This window comes from Phoca vitulina, unplaced genomic scaffold, assembly GCF_004348235.1.
Source record: "Phoca vitulina isolate PV1807 unplaced genomic scaffold, GSC_HSeal_1.0 scaffold11, whole genome shotgun sequence".
Lineage (NCBI taxonomy): Eukaryota > Metazoa > Chordata > Mammalia > Carnivora > Phocidae > Phoca > Phoca vitulina.
In genome coordinates this window covers 17767460-17785013 of record NW_022589714.1, presented here as the reverse complement: position 1 = coordinate 17785013, position 17554 = coordinate 17767460, and the positions used below count along the sequence as shown (strand labels likewise).

At 38.9% G+C, this 17554-nt stretch overlaps 1 protein-coding gene and 1 pseudogene across 2 annotated transcripts in view; one reads left to right on the top strand and one right to left on the bottom strand.

Annotated features, from left to right (window-relative positions):
• Positions 1 to 14315, bottom strand: part of B3GAT2 (beta-1,3-glucuronyltransferase 2) — a 322693-nt gene extending 308378 nt beyond the window's left edge. For both annotated transcript variants that reach the window (XM_032409524.1, XM_032409525.1), the window contains exon 1: positions 13148 to 14315. The gene's annotated coding sequence lies outside the window, so the exon portion shown is untranslated. The remainder of the gene's footprint in view (positions 1 to 13147) is intronic.
• LOC116635493 lies at positions 8786 to 12391 on the top strand (annotated as a pseudogene).
• Positions 14316 to 17554: the final 3239 nt, after the last annotated feature.

The window sequence follows — 17554 nt, the reverse complement described above, 5'->3', positions numbered from 1 at the left end:
AGTTATGAAATCTGCAGAAAAAAGAAGAAAAGGAAGAAGGAAGAAAAAGCACATTCACTCCAGTATTTTGAATAGTACCTGGCCCTTAGTAAATATTTGTGGAAAAAATGAAAGGATAAGTATCTGAGTCTCACGCCATTGCTGGTTAGCACTGCAGAGTCAAGGGAGTAGGGTAGGGAATATGTTGTGGATAGGACAGGGTAAGTGCAGCATGAGGGCTCACAGATATAAGGTAATGGATCAGGTGAGAGTGAGAGGCAACGCAAAGCATAGAGTTAGAGTAATTGTCAGAGTGTTTGTTGTTCTATACCTGGTTGTAAAAAAACAGTGATTTTTTTTTTTATTTTGACATTTTTATGTGGTTGTGAGTTCTCTGAGTCACATCAAAACCATTATGCCAACTCAGCCGTGTCTAAATGTCCTGCTTCCCATTTTGAGCCTATTTTACTGAGCTCTACTCGTCACTCAGAGGTGAGGAGACAGGCCACAGGGTGAGGTTATATATAGATATCCTCCAGACTGTGGAGGGAACACATTTGGAGAAAAGAAGTACATGAGTCATCCCCCTGCTGCAGTCCCTGCATCGTGGAACCTAAAGAAAAGGTCCGTTCAAGGCTATATTGGAATGAACAGCAGTTTCCAGCAACATGACTTTACCAATCTTTATGTCACCCAAGCCCCTAGAGGAGAAACAAGAGAATAGGTTGGATCTTAAGGAATCAGCCAGGCAGAATGACTCTGAGTCACTGTGGCCTCCGCCTCAACTCTGTGAATATCCTAGCCCCTGTGTGTAACAGCAGCGGGCCTTCAGTTTCTAAATTGCTATGTGAGAAGCAAGTAAGGACCTCTCTTTGGGTCATTTATTCCCAAGACCCACTCCCAAGAGCAGAACTCTTCAACAACTACTGACTCAACCATTTTATCATATTAAAGGAAACAAAATAGGGTGTATGAAAATATTTTAATGCGCAGGTCTCACTCAACAAAGTTTTCTCTGAGTCATTGTATACTCTAAGTTACAACATACTCTATAGCTCAACATAAATACATTCCTTTTAATTCTTCATAGGTTGACACTTGCTCTTTATTTATTAGCCAAAGACTGAATAGAACTTTGAGCAATCTCCTGAATAGGTGGGGAAACCAGTTCCAGTAGGTTCAAATGACTCCTACTTAGACGTAGGAACTGGAAATCTGTATAAACACTGTGAGGAAGCTGGGCCAAGACTAAACCAATCAGAATTAAAGAAAGACAGGGAGGGGAGTTACACCACAAATTCTCATGTCTGTTGGCTTTATTGCTGTAGCATTAGCATTAAAAAGGGTCATAGTTGCTTCTTTAATTTCTGTGTCATTGAAAAGAATTAGCCAGGGCAATGGTTTATTCATCCTTGTGATTCATAGATTATTTTAACTGGGAAGAAGAGCATTTATGTTTGTTTAGTGCCTTGTGCATGGGATTTTCCTTACATTAGCTCATTTTATCCCCATATTAATGGTTTGAGATACATTTTATCTTTTTACACATAAGGAAATTATAGATGGGAGGTAAATAACTTGGCCGAGGTCATCAGCTTTAAGTTGGAGAGCTATTACTGAAACTCAGGAAGGCGGTATAGGATCATGAATAAGACATGTAGTCACTTAAGTCTGTGGAGTTTGTTAAGCTGCTTAACCTTCCTGTGCCTCAGTTAACTCAGTTTTAAATCAGGAATAATATTCATACCTCCTCTTATGGTTGTTATAAGTTAAGATTTTACAGCGTAGTTTGACACATAGGCATTTTCGTTTATTATTGGTGGGAGTATAAATTGGTATTTCCTCTTTGGGAGGCAACTTGGTAATTGCTTAAATGGGAAGCCTAATACATCACCATTATTACTGTTGTTAAAAATTTGTAATATAATTGAGAAACACATGGACAAATTAAAAAATTTAAATTAAAAAATTTAAAATGTGCATCTTCTCTCTCCCAGCAATTCTAATCTAGGAATTTATCCTTCAGATATGTTCACACATATGCATGAAACTATTTATACATGATGTTCATTTTGGCACCATTAGTAATAGCAAAGACTAAGAAAACAGAAAAATCAATTAGGAACAGATTAAATTAAGATATGTAAAATGTACTGTATGACCTCTAAGATATATTGCGAATTGAAAGAAAAGGTGGCATATTATTTGTACAATTCTGCCATTTGGATATAAGAGTGTGTGTGTAATACAAATATCAATACTTTTATGTACCTTAAGTATTTTTTCAATTATATACAAGGAACTGTTTACCACTGCATTTGGAGAAGGAGGTTGAAGAGATAATTTCTTATGCAAATATTTTTTTTTAAATACAAAAGAATCAATTTTTAAAAATACTACAATATTGCATTATTGAACTAAGGAGAACTGTTAGCTACTCATAGGCAGTTGGATTGAGATAATCCCCCAATCCTGGTAGGCAGGACCCTTTTAGTGAAACATAGGGGCTGTAAGAACCTGGCTGCCCATGTGGAGATCCAGAAGATGCCTCTGAGTGTCAAAGAAAGATTGAGATTCACTACAATTTTATCAGCACAATTAGGATTTAAAAGAAGCATCTAGAACACATTTCTGTATTTCTTTCATATTTTATGACTCTTCTTTCTAAATCCTACTATTTCTTCAGCCTCATCTCTGTATTAGTCAGCTCAGACTGTTGTAACAAAATACCATGACTGGATAGCTTAAACAAAAGGAATTTATATCTCACATCTCTGGAGGCTAGCAAGTCCCAGATTAAGGTGCTGGCTGACAGTTTCCTGAATTCCCTGGTGAGGGCCTTTTTTTTTCCTTGTAGATGGCTGCCTTCTCACTGTTTCACAAAGGGTGGAATTGGAGGAAGCAAGTTCTCTTAGGTCTCTTCTTTTATAACGGGCACTAATCCCACAAGGGGCCACACCCTTATGACCTCATCTAAACCTGATTACCTACCAAGAGCCACATCTCCAAATACCATCACATTGGGAGTTAGGGCTTTAAGATATGAATTTTGGGGGGACACAGTTCAGTCTATAGCACTTTCATTTGTGCTAAAATATTAAGCTTAAGTTTTATAATAGGATATTAACTGTATCAGCAGCTTGTTGTTTTCTAAAATTCATGAAATTTCCTTAATTAGCTATATAGAATGTCTATAATCCAGGTCAACTGCCTACAGTATCAGAATCTTAAACACCTTGTTTAAATGGTACATACTGAAAATCTGGCAGAGAGGTAGTTAAGAAAGATTGTCTTGGGTTATGCATGTATTCATTGCTGTATATACTCCAAATTCTCTTAATGTTTTTTCCTTAAAAAGGCCTTCCCTAAATGCAAGCTGGTGCAGCCACTCTGGAAAACGGTATGGAGGCTCCTCAAAAAGTTGAAAATAGAGCTACCCTACGACCCAGCAATTGCACTACTGGGTATTTACCGCAAAGATACAAATGTAGTGATCCGAAGGGGCATGTGCACCCCAATGTTTATAGCAGCAATGTCCACAATAGCCAAACTATGGAAAGAGCCAAGATGTCCATCAACAGACGAATGGATAAAGAAGATGTGATACACACACACACAATGGAATATTATGCAGCCATCAAAAAACCCCGAAATCTTGCCATTTGCAACGACGTGGATGGAGCCAGAGGGTATTATGCTAAGCGAAATAAGTCAATCAGAGAAAGACAAGTATCATATGATCTCACTGATACGAGGAATTTGAGAAACAAGACAGAGGATCATAGGGGAAGGGAGGAAAAAATTAAACAAGATGAAACCAGAGAGGGAGACAAACCATAAGAGACTCTTAATCTCAGGAAACAAACTGAGGGTTGCTGGAGTGGGGGGGGGTGGGAAGGATGGGGTGGCTGGGTGATGGACATTGGGGAGGGTAATGTGCTATGGTGAGAGCTGTGAATTGTGTTAAGACTGATGAATTACAGACCTGTACCTCTGAAACAACACATTATATGTTAAAAAACAAAACAAAACAAAACAGGGGCGCCTGGGTGGCTCAGTCGTTAACTGTCTGCCTTCGGCTCAGGTCATGATCCCAGGGTCCCGGGATCGAGCCCCGCATTGGGCTCCCTGCTCCGCGGGAAGCCTGCTTCTCCCTCTCACACTCCCCTTGCTTCTGTTCCCTCTCTCGCTGTCTCTCTCTCTGTCAAATAAATAAATAAATAAAATCTTAAAAAAAAAAAACAAGAAGATAGTAGGAAGGGAAAAATGAAGGGGGGGAATCGGAGGGGGAGACGAACCATGAGAGACTATGGACTCTGAGAAACAAACTGAGGGTTTTAGAGGGGAGGGGGTGGGAGGATGGGTTAGCCCGGTGATGGGTATTAAGGAGGGCACGTATTGCATGGAGCACTGGGTGTTATATGCAAACAATGAATCATGGAACACTACATCAAAAACTAATGATGTAATGTATGGTGACTGACATAATAAAATAAAATTAAAAAAAAAAAGGCTTTCCCTAATACTAGATGGAAACAAGAGGATATCCTCCCCCGCTTTAACTCTTGATGGATGCTAAGAAGAAAATTAACACTGCTATCACAATTTGTAATTATTTTATTTTTATATCTTTTTTACTTTATTTTCTGACTCCTCTACAAAAATGTAAGCTCCATAAAGGCAGGGACTATGGCTATTTTGTTCACAAATGTGTCCCCAAACCCAGTACAAACACTTGCTAAATATGAACCAATGTTCTTGGATCAAGTTAGATCATAAGAAGGCTACATATCTGGGGGCACCTGGGTGGCTCAGTCGTTGGGCGTCTGCCTTCGGCTCAGGTCATGATTCCAGGTCCTGGGATCGAGCCCCGCATCGGGCTCCCTGCTCAGCGGGAGGCCCGCTTCTCCCTCTCCCGCTCCCCCTGCCTGTGTTCCCTCTCTCGCTGTGTCTCTGTCAAATAAATAAATAAAATCTTTAAAAAAAAAAAAAAGAAGGCTACATATCTGGACAATGATATCTTTGTATTGCTTTTATAGAACTGTCTCTCAATTGTTGGTCATGGATTTTCATCTTAGGTTGCTCTCAAAACTAACCATGCAGATTTAATTTATCTATTCATTGCGAAACCAATATTGATATTATTGATATCTTATTCCCTCTATTGTCACATAGGAGCTAGGTCTCTCCCAGGAAAATCTTATCCCTCAAATATTTGTAGGTAATTATTTTAAATTATAAAACATTCATTAAGTATAATTAAGTTTCTATCTTAATTGCAGCTAAAAGAAAACTCCAGGTTTGATGCTCAAACATAGCCACTCTGTTGACTCTTATTATTGGCATAGGCTTCCCCCTCCCAATTTTGGTTCTATTTAAGGAGTCTTATTGTAAATATCTCCTCCTTCTGTCTCTCTCTTTTTTTTAAGATTTTATTTATTTATTTGAGAGAGTGAGTGAGTGAGAGAGAGCATGAGCCGGGGGAGGAGCAGAGGGAGAGGGAGAAGCAGACTCCCTGCAGAGCAGGGACTCAATCCTAGGACCCTGGGATCATGGGCCCAGCTGAAGGCAGACACTCAACCAACTGAGACACCCAGGTGCCCCTCCTCCTTCTCTTTTTGAATAATTCATCTCAAATACTTTCTATATGAAGTAAAATGTGAGTACGTTAAATTGATGAAAATAAATTGCATTGCTTTTGTGTTATTTTCCCATTTCTTTACTGCTAAGATTTGAGTCCATGACATATTTTGGTTTTTGGCTTAATATTATCAGCATCTGGTCTCTGTCTGTCCTTTCTCTTTTCTGTTTTCTCCTGTTCCCTCCCACCAAAGACATCTTTCTCTCCCATAATACCATTGTTGCTGCCACCTCTTGTATCATGAACTGTCCCATAACATCTGACAGTATACCATACACACTTTCTTCCTCAGGATGTGCCTAGCTTTTCCTGTGTATAGCTTGGCTATAAATATATTCTTGGCTTCATCTTCTCTACTTTACAATACCTCTAATGCTCCTGTAACACAAACTATTACCAATATAAAATCCGTGTCATTTGTTTCTTCTTTAATAATCCTTGAAGTCCATTTACTGGTAAAAATCCTTTTAAACCTTAGGAATAATACTCATCTATCACTAAACAGATTTTCTATATTTATAGATTAGATTATAATTATAGTGCCTTATTTTATTAGTTGTATTGATAAATAGCCCTACATAATTGTAAATTAAGCATTAGAAGTAATCCCTTAGCCCTCTCTTGTCCCAACCAAAAATATAATTGTATATTATATAGTATATAGTATATATAAAATATATAGCACACATACACATACACATGTACATTTTCCCCAAAGTCCTTTCAGAATGATATAACATAATAAATTTACCAAAAGATAAAATTAGGATGATGAGAGGCAATTAGAAACTGGAAAAACATAGCATTAATTTGGCAACTGATTAACTACTTTTCTATTGAGTAGAAGATAAGCATCCAACTCTGAGAAGAACTAAGTCTCAATCTTTGACATTGTTTCCTCAAATGTGCAGGTATTAAAAAGAATTATAATTGAGCACAGCGTTTCAAATTTATTACTTAGTATATAACATAGCAGGTACTAAATTGAATTGAAGAATGAAACTAAAGAAGATATCATAGGAAAATAAAGTGGAATCTTGTAAAATTAAAGACCTCGTTTTTCATATAAATTGTTTAGTAGAAGTTGCTTAACTAGGAGTGTGGAAGAAAATTGCAAAGTCTCTTTATTTTAGACATGGTTGTATTCACACATGCTTCAACCTGGTAATAAATCAGCCTGGGAACCTTTTACATAAAGGGATGTCACTATAAATTAGCTTTTACATTTTATCTTAAGTAGTATCATCATAAAATATTTAATCAAGACACTAAAGCTGTCAAAGTAGGTGGATAATTTGAGACCTGGTGTGTAAAAAAGACTTGATTCTTTCATTCTTTCTTGTTATATAAATTTTGATCTGTGAATTTACCAGAAATTGCCACAGTAACAACAATAGATAACTTATTTACAAATTATAACTATAACAAATGTTTGGCAATCAGAGATGCTATTTAAATACTTTGGTTAGAAACTAACCAGAACAGACTAAATTTAAAGAAAATAACACACCAAAATGCTTTGTCTTATTTTGTTCTGAAACAAAGAAGATATTCTTACCATGCAGATGGTTTTTTCCTATTCTTTCTTTTTTATTTAGGTTATCTTTCCATATATTTCTCAGTTTTTTTTACAGATTTGAATAATAATAATAATAATAATAATAATAATTTGACTTTACATACAAGATAAAAATTGATCTTTTCCACATTCTTATTAGGCAGGGAGAGTAGGAAACAGATAAAGAAACTGAAGCCTAGAAGGGTCACTGGGTGTCCCTTCTGTCCTGGCTTCTTATACTTCAGAAGGCCGCATGAGCCCATCTTATGGCTACTTGTGAGGATTACCATTTTGTTTGCTTCTTCCTAGTGGAGGATCCTTGCTTTCCTTTTCATTGGCTCTTTGACCCACAGGCTGTACCAGTTAACTATTGCCTGCCTTGGGCTCTTCTTGACTTCTTCTATGACTGGTTTAGCTCTGCATTTCTGACTTTGATCTTTGACTTTACTGTTTGTTCTCTGCCTGCCTGCAACCACAGAGGCTATGAAAATCACTTCCTGCCATCTGCCCCAGTTCCTTGAGCCTATTTTAGCCAGGCCAGCTCTGTCCAGCCTCCTACCATGGGAGGAGGATTAGATAGCCTGCCTGGAGCAACGAAGTCTAGATGATAACACAAATAAAAGCACTTTTAGAATGTGCCATTCAAATTGTTGAAAATGACAACCGTCACAAATTCTTAACTATTTTCAGTCATTACCAGCCTGGCTACATTGATCAAACAAATATTGTGAAGGTAGATCTGAGAATTCCTCTTACTTTTTAAAGCTGAAGTAATAAATTCCCCAGGTAAAGACTTCAAACATCTGTTGACTTAATTAGAGAAGAAATGCTTCAAGGATGAATTCTTTTCCTAAACTTGGTTGTCTTTTCAACAGATGATACATCTGAAACAATAGGTAGGGAGCAGATGTGGGATAGTCTGAGTCCTAGCTTGCATTTGGCAAAACTCTGACTACAGAGTGAAACCATTAAAGATGTTGTCAGTGAGATTGATGATGTTATGCATTTTGAAATCGTCCTTGACAAATTATATAAAATGCACAATTCTTCTCCAAGGACACATCATGAATTGTAGCAAAATGTAACATACACTTTCTCAGGGGCAAGAATTTTATTAGTTCACGGAGGCACATTCAGATTGAGTTAAGACAGTTTCTGAAATAATTCTACTAAAATATGTCATTGTAAATAGGTTCAGAATCAAATGGAAAAAGAAGCATGAATGAACTGAGAAGGGGCTGTTTAAATAACACATGACCCTCTCCCAGTGTTTGATTCCCCCTTCCATATTGGAGTGAGGAAGGTGGGCCTTGCAGAAGCAGGTCCCAAGGGTTGTGAGATCATGGATGATAAACCTGAATCCAGAGAGCCAGTCCAATGTTTTGGTCTGAGTTTCTTAAGCAGGAGTGACTTGCTTTGTCCTATGAAGGAACCAGAGGCATATCTTCCTAGATGGATTGGGTCAAATTTCACCTCCCCTGCCCCCAGTTATTGATAACTTAAAATATTATTTTGTATTAAAATAGAAATAGATATGATATATAATTTTAAATTCCCATCAACTTTTAAAATGAAGAATAAGAATTCAAAGAAATCTTGAGCTTGCATTGATTGACCACCCCTCCAACTAATGGCATGCCTTTACCTGCCTTTGACTTAAGGATACTTATATGGATATGCTGAAAAAGAACAGAAAGATAGCAAAAAAGCTGTGTATCTAAGCATGGAGTCAGAACGGACAGGCAAGGTACAACCTTAGGAAGCTTGGAGGAACTCCAGAGACCAAAGCTGAAATCCATGCAAGACTGAATAAATAAGCTAGTTCTCTTCCTTATTTCCTACCTGCCTCCTTTCCATACAACTAAAGCAGAAAGTCATTGACTCTCAGGGTTCAGAGAGACATTTTAGGGCCATTAAATCCAATCTTCTTATTACATAAAAATTCCACAAGAGTCTTAAGAAGTAGTTTTCAAGTGTCTTCTGGAATACTTTCAAAGACAAAGAACTCTTTACTATGTAAGGAAGCTCTTTCTACCTTCCAAGGATGTGAATTGTTTAGGAGGTACAGGGTTGTTATGAACACTAGTTTCTAAAGTCAGATAGTAAGAAGAAAAATTGGCCTTAGGAATCTATTTATCCTGACTTCTCATTCAGTGCTTTTTTTCCACAAAACTTCAGTAGAAATACTTGATTATAAATTGGTCTAAAGGAAACTGACTTGGCAGCTGTAAGGGAAGTCCTAATTTAAGCCAGAGGGAAAAGAACAAATGACATCATAGGAAGTTATGAAACCGAATTCAGTAGAGAGACAGGCAGAGTTATTGACCACAACCTAAGACAACTTATTCTTCAGTAAAAATGTCCTAAGACCCACTAGTGGAATATTTCCTCCTTTTTTCCTCATTTTCCCCTCCTAAATTCAAGAGTTTGCAGGTGGCCCAGATACACACCATTACCTCAGAGGGGAAATATTTTAAAGTTATTGTCCTATTTTTAAATCAACAAAATTAAAGAATCTACAATAAATCACAAGTGATTCTAGCATTCTACAAAAAATTCTATAAAAATATCTACAAAAAATCCTACAAAAACAAAAATCACAGTCATTCTATAATTACCTCCAATTCTAGAGCATCAACTGCATATCACTTTCCAAAAAAATATATATAGGACATTATTTTGAAGTGACAAAAATGTTGCACTTGTAATTAAGCAATGGATTCTTCTCTCTTATCAAGTGCAAAACTTCTGTAAAGATTTTATTTGTATTTTATACATAATATCCACCACTCTAGGATATCATCATCATTCCCCTTTAATGCCATATTAACTGAAAATCTATCCAAAGATAGGATATATATGAAAGCCAACCAAATTTGGGGATTCCCAGACTGACATTTAGCTCCTGCTCACCAGCCACTAAAAGGCTTATAGTGGAATGTGCCTGGTCTACTAATGTACATAGAGTTCTCAAACTCTTATTAGAGAGACCAGTGAGGAAAATCATCCTATTCATACAATAGCAGAAGAGACTCTAGTGATTCAAACCTCCTTAAAGCATGACTGGACATCCTAGGATAAGGAGACATGTGAGAAATATCATCAGCATTAAAGAGAACAAGCAAGGCCAACATATAGAAAACTGACTTGAGGAACTAATAATAATCTGAGCTATAAACAATTTTGAATTTACTTGTAAGTTCAACCACTATAATAGTCTTATGGGGTAGATACTGTATTATCCCATTTTATGGATGAATAAATTAAGACACAGTGCATCCACGGGCCGGGCCTCACATGCAGGGAACAATCTGTTCATTCTATAGTGCCCCCTGCGTGAACCCCTAGGGTCCACTTGGCTAGAATGCCTCCAGCAATTCTAAGAGAAACGAACTCAGAATGGAATTCAACCTTCTCCGCTTCAAAACAAAAAGCAGAAAGAAGCTACTTGGACTGAGAAGGCAAAGATCATGCTTAAAGCAGAAAAATTTTAAGATCAAATTATTAGCAGAAAAAGATAAATACAGTCTTTTCCACAATCCCCCCAAAAAAGATTTCATTACTGAACATAGTGTGGTGGAAGAACTGGAAAATAAATTATTGGTAGAAATGAGGAAGAGCAAAAATCCAGCAACAATTGGCCAAAACACATAATGATGTAGAGACTCCAACGTTAAAGGAAGAGACACTTACACCTAATTTTATTGAAAAGCTCAGAGAAATAATGGAGCCAGTTGCAAATGCAATGAACACTTTTAAATAAGAGAAGCTGATAAATGAAGAGCTTATTAAAGAAGAGAAAATAACTAATGAGTGCCATATCCAGAAAAACTGACACATGGGCTTTGGGTCACTCAGAAACACAGAGAGATTTCATAGAAATGTCAAGCAAAGTTCCTATAAACAAAGTACCATCACATGTTCTTCCAAGAGAAATATAGATTCTAAAAAATTCTTTCAACAAACAGGAAGATGACAAGGGCACTGGACTATGATGATTACTAGAACTTTGTAACAGTGAGGAACAAACATAAAGAGAAGCCTACATTTATGGGAGAAATTCTAGAACACTACCCTGGAAGAACACAGGATAAAGTGCAACATCATGAAAAATGCTAGAAAAATTTCTGACTCTAGGAGAAAGGAAAAAAAAGTCTATTAAGAATTGGAAAACTAAAAACAGCAAAAATTTGGGGATTTTCAAGTTAAAGACAGGATATACTTATGCTTCTTCATAATAAACAAGAAGACAATGAAAGTAAAAAGAGGAACAAAGAAGAAAATTGCCAGTTGAAGCTTGCAAAAAAAACAGAAAAGTATATAAATATCAATGAACTATGGTTCTTATATTTAAAAGAAGTTAAGAGAAAGAGAAAAATGTAGCAGAAGGAGCACCGGTGCTAGTTTAAACTAAAGTTACTATTAGAAAGTTATGCCCAGGAGAAATAAAAATAGGAAGGACTTTTGAGGCTTGAAAAGGAGACATGGGCAAAGGCAGAAACCAGGAGAAACACTGGTGATGAAATTTCCAGGTTTCAAGAAAGAGATTTACATAACCTTGTATCAAAAATTCTAGATAGGCAAAGGAAGAGGAGAGGGCAGAAAACCAAGAAAACCAGACAAATTAAGAGTGAAAACATGCTAGTAGAGATCCCTCTAGGCTTTACAAACTTATCAAAATTTGGAAAGAATGAACCAAAGATATAGGACCAACTTCTGGGCCACTTCTGCATATTCCCCACTGGGATCTTTCGACTTAGAGACAGGGACAACAGAGAACATGAGATAATGAACGTGGTATACGGTTGGTGAGAATGTTAGCAAATTTAATTATTCTGGGAAATACAGTGACAAAACATCTTTAAATAATACTAACCTCATCAGTTAATCATTAATTGCGTTATATGTGAATTGGCAGGTATGAGGTTCCATACTGACATTGCCGTGAATATTTTCTATTTATATTAAGAAAATATTTAGTTTATAAGTTGGCCTGTGACTGATATAAAAGCTATTGAAGTGAGTTTACATTACAAACATTACTTCATTTAATGCACAGCAAATTGAGAAGATTTTTGTTTCCTTATGGAATAACAAAATTAATTGGAACAAGTTCAGAGTGGTATTTTTTTAAACCAAAAATCTGTAACCTTTAGAACTTGGAGGTAAGTTGGCTTGAGTAAAGAAAAAATGTAAAGTTTTCTTTTTAGAGTTATAAGTTCATACTTCTAATAACAAATTGATAGTTTGACAATTACTGCATTTTTGTATGATAAGCATTTTGTATTTGAAGCAAAAAAACAAAAACAAACAAACAAAAAAAAAAAACAAAGGAAAGAAAGAAAATGAAAAAGAAAAGAAACTAAAACACAAAGTTCCCAAAGGACACAAAACCGTTACACAGCTGACATTCAAACCCAGACTGTCTTGTTCTAGAGTCCATTCTCTTAACTACTATCTATGCAGACCACCTCCAGTAGCAGAAAATTTTAAATAGCTAATATTCTAGCTAAGTATCTAGTGGATACTGAGAAAGTGTTATAAACTTAAAATAAGAACAGGATGCTCTGAGAAAGGAATAAACAGAAACCCAGAAAGAGTGCCTAGATGTGAAAAATGTGACTAAGTTGAATAAAACAATAAAAGGACCAGAAAAGCATTTCTCGGAGCTACCACCTGAGTAGCTCCAGGGGATTCGGTTTATGGAGGACCCCACATCTGCAGTGACTGAATCCAGCAGTCCCTGGAGCTGTTCCCATGGTTATGGGGTCAGGTTGCTGCTGCTGCTACAAAGGGGTCTGCGGCGACAGCTACTTTTGGTCCCTTGGGCCACCTAAGGACACAACCCGACAGCACCTTGCCTGCTGCACCTGCGGCATATTTTGCCTCCTACCCTGGGGACTCCTTGTTGTTGCTGAGGAACTCGTGGGCACCAATAACTATACAACCTGCAGTTACTGAGGACTTACCCCATGGAACGATCCTTGACCGAAAGGAGACGGGACTGGACAACTATACTGTCACCCCTCAGAGGGACTGTGTGGAGACGCAGAGCTTTCCGCTTCCCTTCTGAAGCTGTGCTGGAGGACCCAGCGCTGAGCTTTTCACGAAGCCGTGGCCTTCTCCATAATGCTCCTTCCTCTCTTTGCTCTCTTGCTTCGTACCCATTTTCTCTCTCTCCTGGTTCTCTGGCACTGCACTCCCCAGCAGTAAGCTTTTACCTCAGGTGCTGTCTTCTAGGAGACCCAGTCCATGACAATAGGCTTCGAGAAGGGCAGGATCAATCCTGAAGCGTTACCGCGAGGACCACGCTGCCCAGAAGCCTCACCTCGCGGGATCTCGGCCGTTCTTCGGAGGCAGGCGGGGGAGCGCTGGGATGAGAAGCACCTGAGTGCCCGGGTACCCGAGGCCCCTGCGCTCCTCTGTAAGGGGTCTCGCTCACGCCATCTGTCAGCCAGACCCCAGTGCTCATGCAAGCCTCGGCTCCTCTTGCCCCCTTAGAGTCACAGGGCAGCCGGCCTTGCCCCAGGGGCCCGGCCAGGTGTGGGGAACGGGCTCCGGCCCAAAGGCTGTGCAGGAGCCGACCACTGAGGCCAGATGCAGGGCGGGAACTGTGCATATGTGGGCTGGAAATCTACAGACTTCCAGGAAGGCTCACCAAGTGCCCGGAAAATGAATGAAAAAGACCATTTCCTAGACAAATCAGCAGGACATGCTGAGCAATAAACAAGAGCAACAAGTAAACAAAAGATCATAAAAGCTTCAACGGAAAAAAAAATATGTCATTTACAAAGGGACAAGAATCAGTCTGGCATGAGCACTGTTGGAGTCTAGAAAACAGGGGAGCAATGCCTTCAAAGATTACAATCGTCAAACTGCCAGCCAGGGTGAAAGCAAAACAAAACAAAGAAAAAATTCAGACATGCAAAGAATTAGATAATTTACCCCATACACATTTTTTAAAAGAAGTTGCCCAAGACTGTACTCCAGGAAAAGAGGCATATTCAAGAAAAAAAGAAGACAGACTGACGAGACAGTGATTTCCACTTGGAAGGGCAAAAAAGAGAAGTTCTAGGATCACAGGTAACCAGACAACTAAAAACAAAACCAGCCAGATTGGAACAGGAGAATGGAAGTCTGGGTAAAAAAGGACGCTGCATGGACTAGTATGATGTAGAGTCTGAAAATGTGAAGGAGATGATCAAGGCAAATGCTATGAGAAATCAAGAAAGCAATTTAAAATTTTAGGCAAAATACATAAGAAAGTCACTATCTAAAGAAGGAAGGGACGTCTGGGTGGCTCAGTCATTAAGCGTCTGCCTTCGGCTCAGGTCATGATCCCGGGGTCCTGGGATCGAGCCCTGCCTCGGGCTCCCTGCTCAGCGGGAAGCCTGCTTCTCCCTCTCCCACTCCCTCTGCTTGTGTTCCCTCTCTCGGTGTGTCTCTCTCTGTCAAATAAATAAATCTTTAAAAAAAAATAAAGATGAAGGAAATTATAACGTTACATAATTTTAAATAATTGGGGAGTATACGAAAAGTTAATCCATTTGACCTCGATGCTTGGAATTGTCCAGCAGCGGCATAGGGTCATGAAATCAGGGAAGGAAGTGTAATTCCAGCCCACTATTTGGCAACATTATAATTTCCTTCATAGTGGACAGTATTTACAGAGTACTAGTAATAGAATGCTGTTTGTTGGTTTCCATCGTTTAGCATAATCTATATATAAAGCAAGAGAGATTTGGGTATGGTAGAAGGATAAAGTGTAATGATAAAGTCCAAGTGTAACTGATACAAGATAGGAGGTGGAAGGAGAGGGATGAAAGGAATGTTCATATTCTTATTTTACCGAATGGGGAAATAAGAAATACTGTTGAAGGTGGATGGAAAATTCAACCATGAGAATTAATAGATTATTTTGGGATAGAGTGCAATGAAAAGTGAAGAGGGATACCCAGGATAGAATCCCAAAGAATATCAAAAGTTAAAAAAAAAAGCATGAGGCAGTAAGCACAAACACCTGGAAGTCACAAAAAAGGAGGCAGAAGAGCAAATGAAGAAGGTGTTCTGACAAGGAAATCTTGGGGAGAGGCTGAGCTCAACTGTAACAACTGCTGGTGAGGTCAAGCAAGATCAGGACTGGGTGTGTCCTTTGCATTTGGCGGCAGGGGGAAGGATGATGGGAGCTGTAGCCACAGAGCAGCGTGTTGACAAAGAAAGTGAGGCACAGTAGCAACAGATTTGGGTGATGCTACAGCTTGGGAGTGAAGGAGAGGAAAGGAAAAGGTAGCAAACAAACAGTGACATTGGATCACAGGACCATTTTGGAGTTGTCAGGCGTAGAGGGAGATGGACACATTCAAATGCTGATTGGAAGTTGGTGGTGGAGAGGGAAGGGTTGATCCGGAAGGATACGACCGATGGGTGGACTCCAGAGACTAGAGAACGTTGTCCACAGAACAAGGCACTTCCTCCTCTGCAGGGGGAGGAAGGAGGTAGCAGATGATGTAATTACAGTTAGATGTGTAGCAGGCAGGAATTTGGGGAAGTTCCTGTCTGACAGCTTCTAATTCCTTTATGAAGAAAGAAGGCTGCCCATGTCTGCTGAAAGAGAACAAGCAAGCAGATTAGGACTTGCTTTATTGTGTGATTTTTCTTCAGCATTCAACAATCCAGGGCAGAGGCAAGGCAGGTGGAGAGCTGAGTCCATTCAGGATTGGGGTTTTGCCAGGTGGGTGCAAAAGGTGCATAGGTATTTTCTGGGAGCACAAAGGGAGGAAGGCAGGGACAGGCCAATTAGCAAAAGGCTAATTTGTCAAAGGCTAATTTTGCAAATAGTGAAAAGAATTTCAGTTATGTAATGAAATTAACTTTTTTAATGGAAAGCGGGAAACAAGAGGGTCATAAGTTGCACTTTGAATAACGAACCCAACACAAATTATGTTTACATTCAGGATTTATTAACCTAACTTGGGCTAGAGGAAAGCCCTGAATGCCCTCTTCTAAAGCTGGGTAATTGAAAATTCCAGAACGTAGGGATTCTCTCCTACTTAAGCTCAGTCTTTGCAGACAATAGAGAAGCATCCTAGAGAAATAGGCTCAGCTCACTTGAAGAAGCCTCATGTTTAGGTGCCAACTGGGGCAGGAAACATCTGATTGTAAACTTCTTTGGAACTATTCCACTGTGATGGGAAAGATGCATGAAAATGTGGACTATTCTAGAAAAGGGCTTGATATTCCTGGAGGCAACTAACTGGGCATTGTGCTTCCCTGGCCTCAGCTCTGCTCAGCTTTTCTGGAATGGCATTTTGGCAGCTCAAGTCCCTTCATCAGGCATCTGTGGGACTTCAGTGATGGTGCTGGCTCAGGAAAAGAGCTATGCCAGGTGATGATGAACTTTGGTCCAAAGACCCTATGAGTTTGCAATGACTGCAGGAGCTGCTTTTGACTCAGGTCCTCTAAGAAGGTCTAACAGTCAGGATTCTGTGGCATGAAAACAAAGAGCTCCCCATATTAGGGGATGTTGAGGGATACAGGGCATTTCTGAAGATGATTGAGACGTGTAGTGGTGCTCACTGCTGCCATATACCCCGTAAAATAGACCTGACCAAAGTCTATTATTAGAGATTAATTTCAGCCTCTTTTCTTTGTTTGCTGCTATTGCCTGCAAGCTCAGGAGCATCATTTAGCAATACACTGACACATGCTTTTTGTACCAGAGGTGAGGCTGAGAGGAGAAGGGAACTGCGGACTTACTCAAGTCCAAGGATTCTTATTCATTAGGGCGCAGGGTCTATTTCCTTTCTTCTTTTTCTTCTGAAACCTCACGTTATCTGGGTCTCCTTTGAGATTTTTATCTCCTTTCACTTTGAACTGTAGTTATTTATTTAAATGTCATCTCCTCTTACACTTTTGGCCAGATTTTGCAAAATGGCTGTGGTGGGTACATTTGACCTGCAGGTATTTTTTTTTCCTTTTACCTCACATAGAACTTTAAAAAACAAAAAACCTAGAACTGTTACCAGATATAAAATTTAGAAGCCTTCACATAAAAATGTGGATTTATAACTTCTCTTAAAATATCAGAGGATCTGCAGCACTAGCTACAGTTTCCCACGTCTGAAGCTGAGTAGTAGCTGCCCCTTTTATTAGAGCATGCACTTTCCAGGACACCCCAGTCCCCACCCAGGTGCTTTGCCTATTGTAATGCCTTTTTTTGCCTCTGGAAATCTTGAGACTAGTTAGGAAAATATGATTGTAGATTGAGTGTGAGTCAGTAAGAACTTGGACTGCTCCAAGTGGTGGCTGGGAAGAAATAAGAAGGGAAGAACACAAGAAAGACAGTATAAAGGAAGAATTTTCAACATTTAGTGACT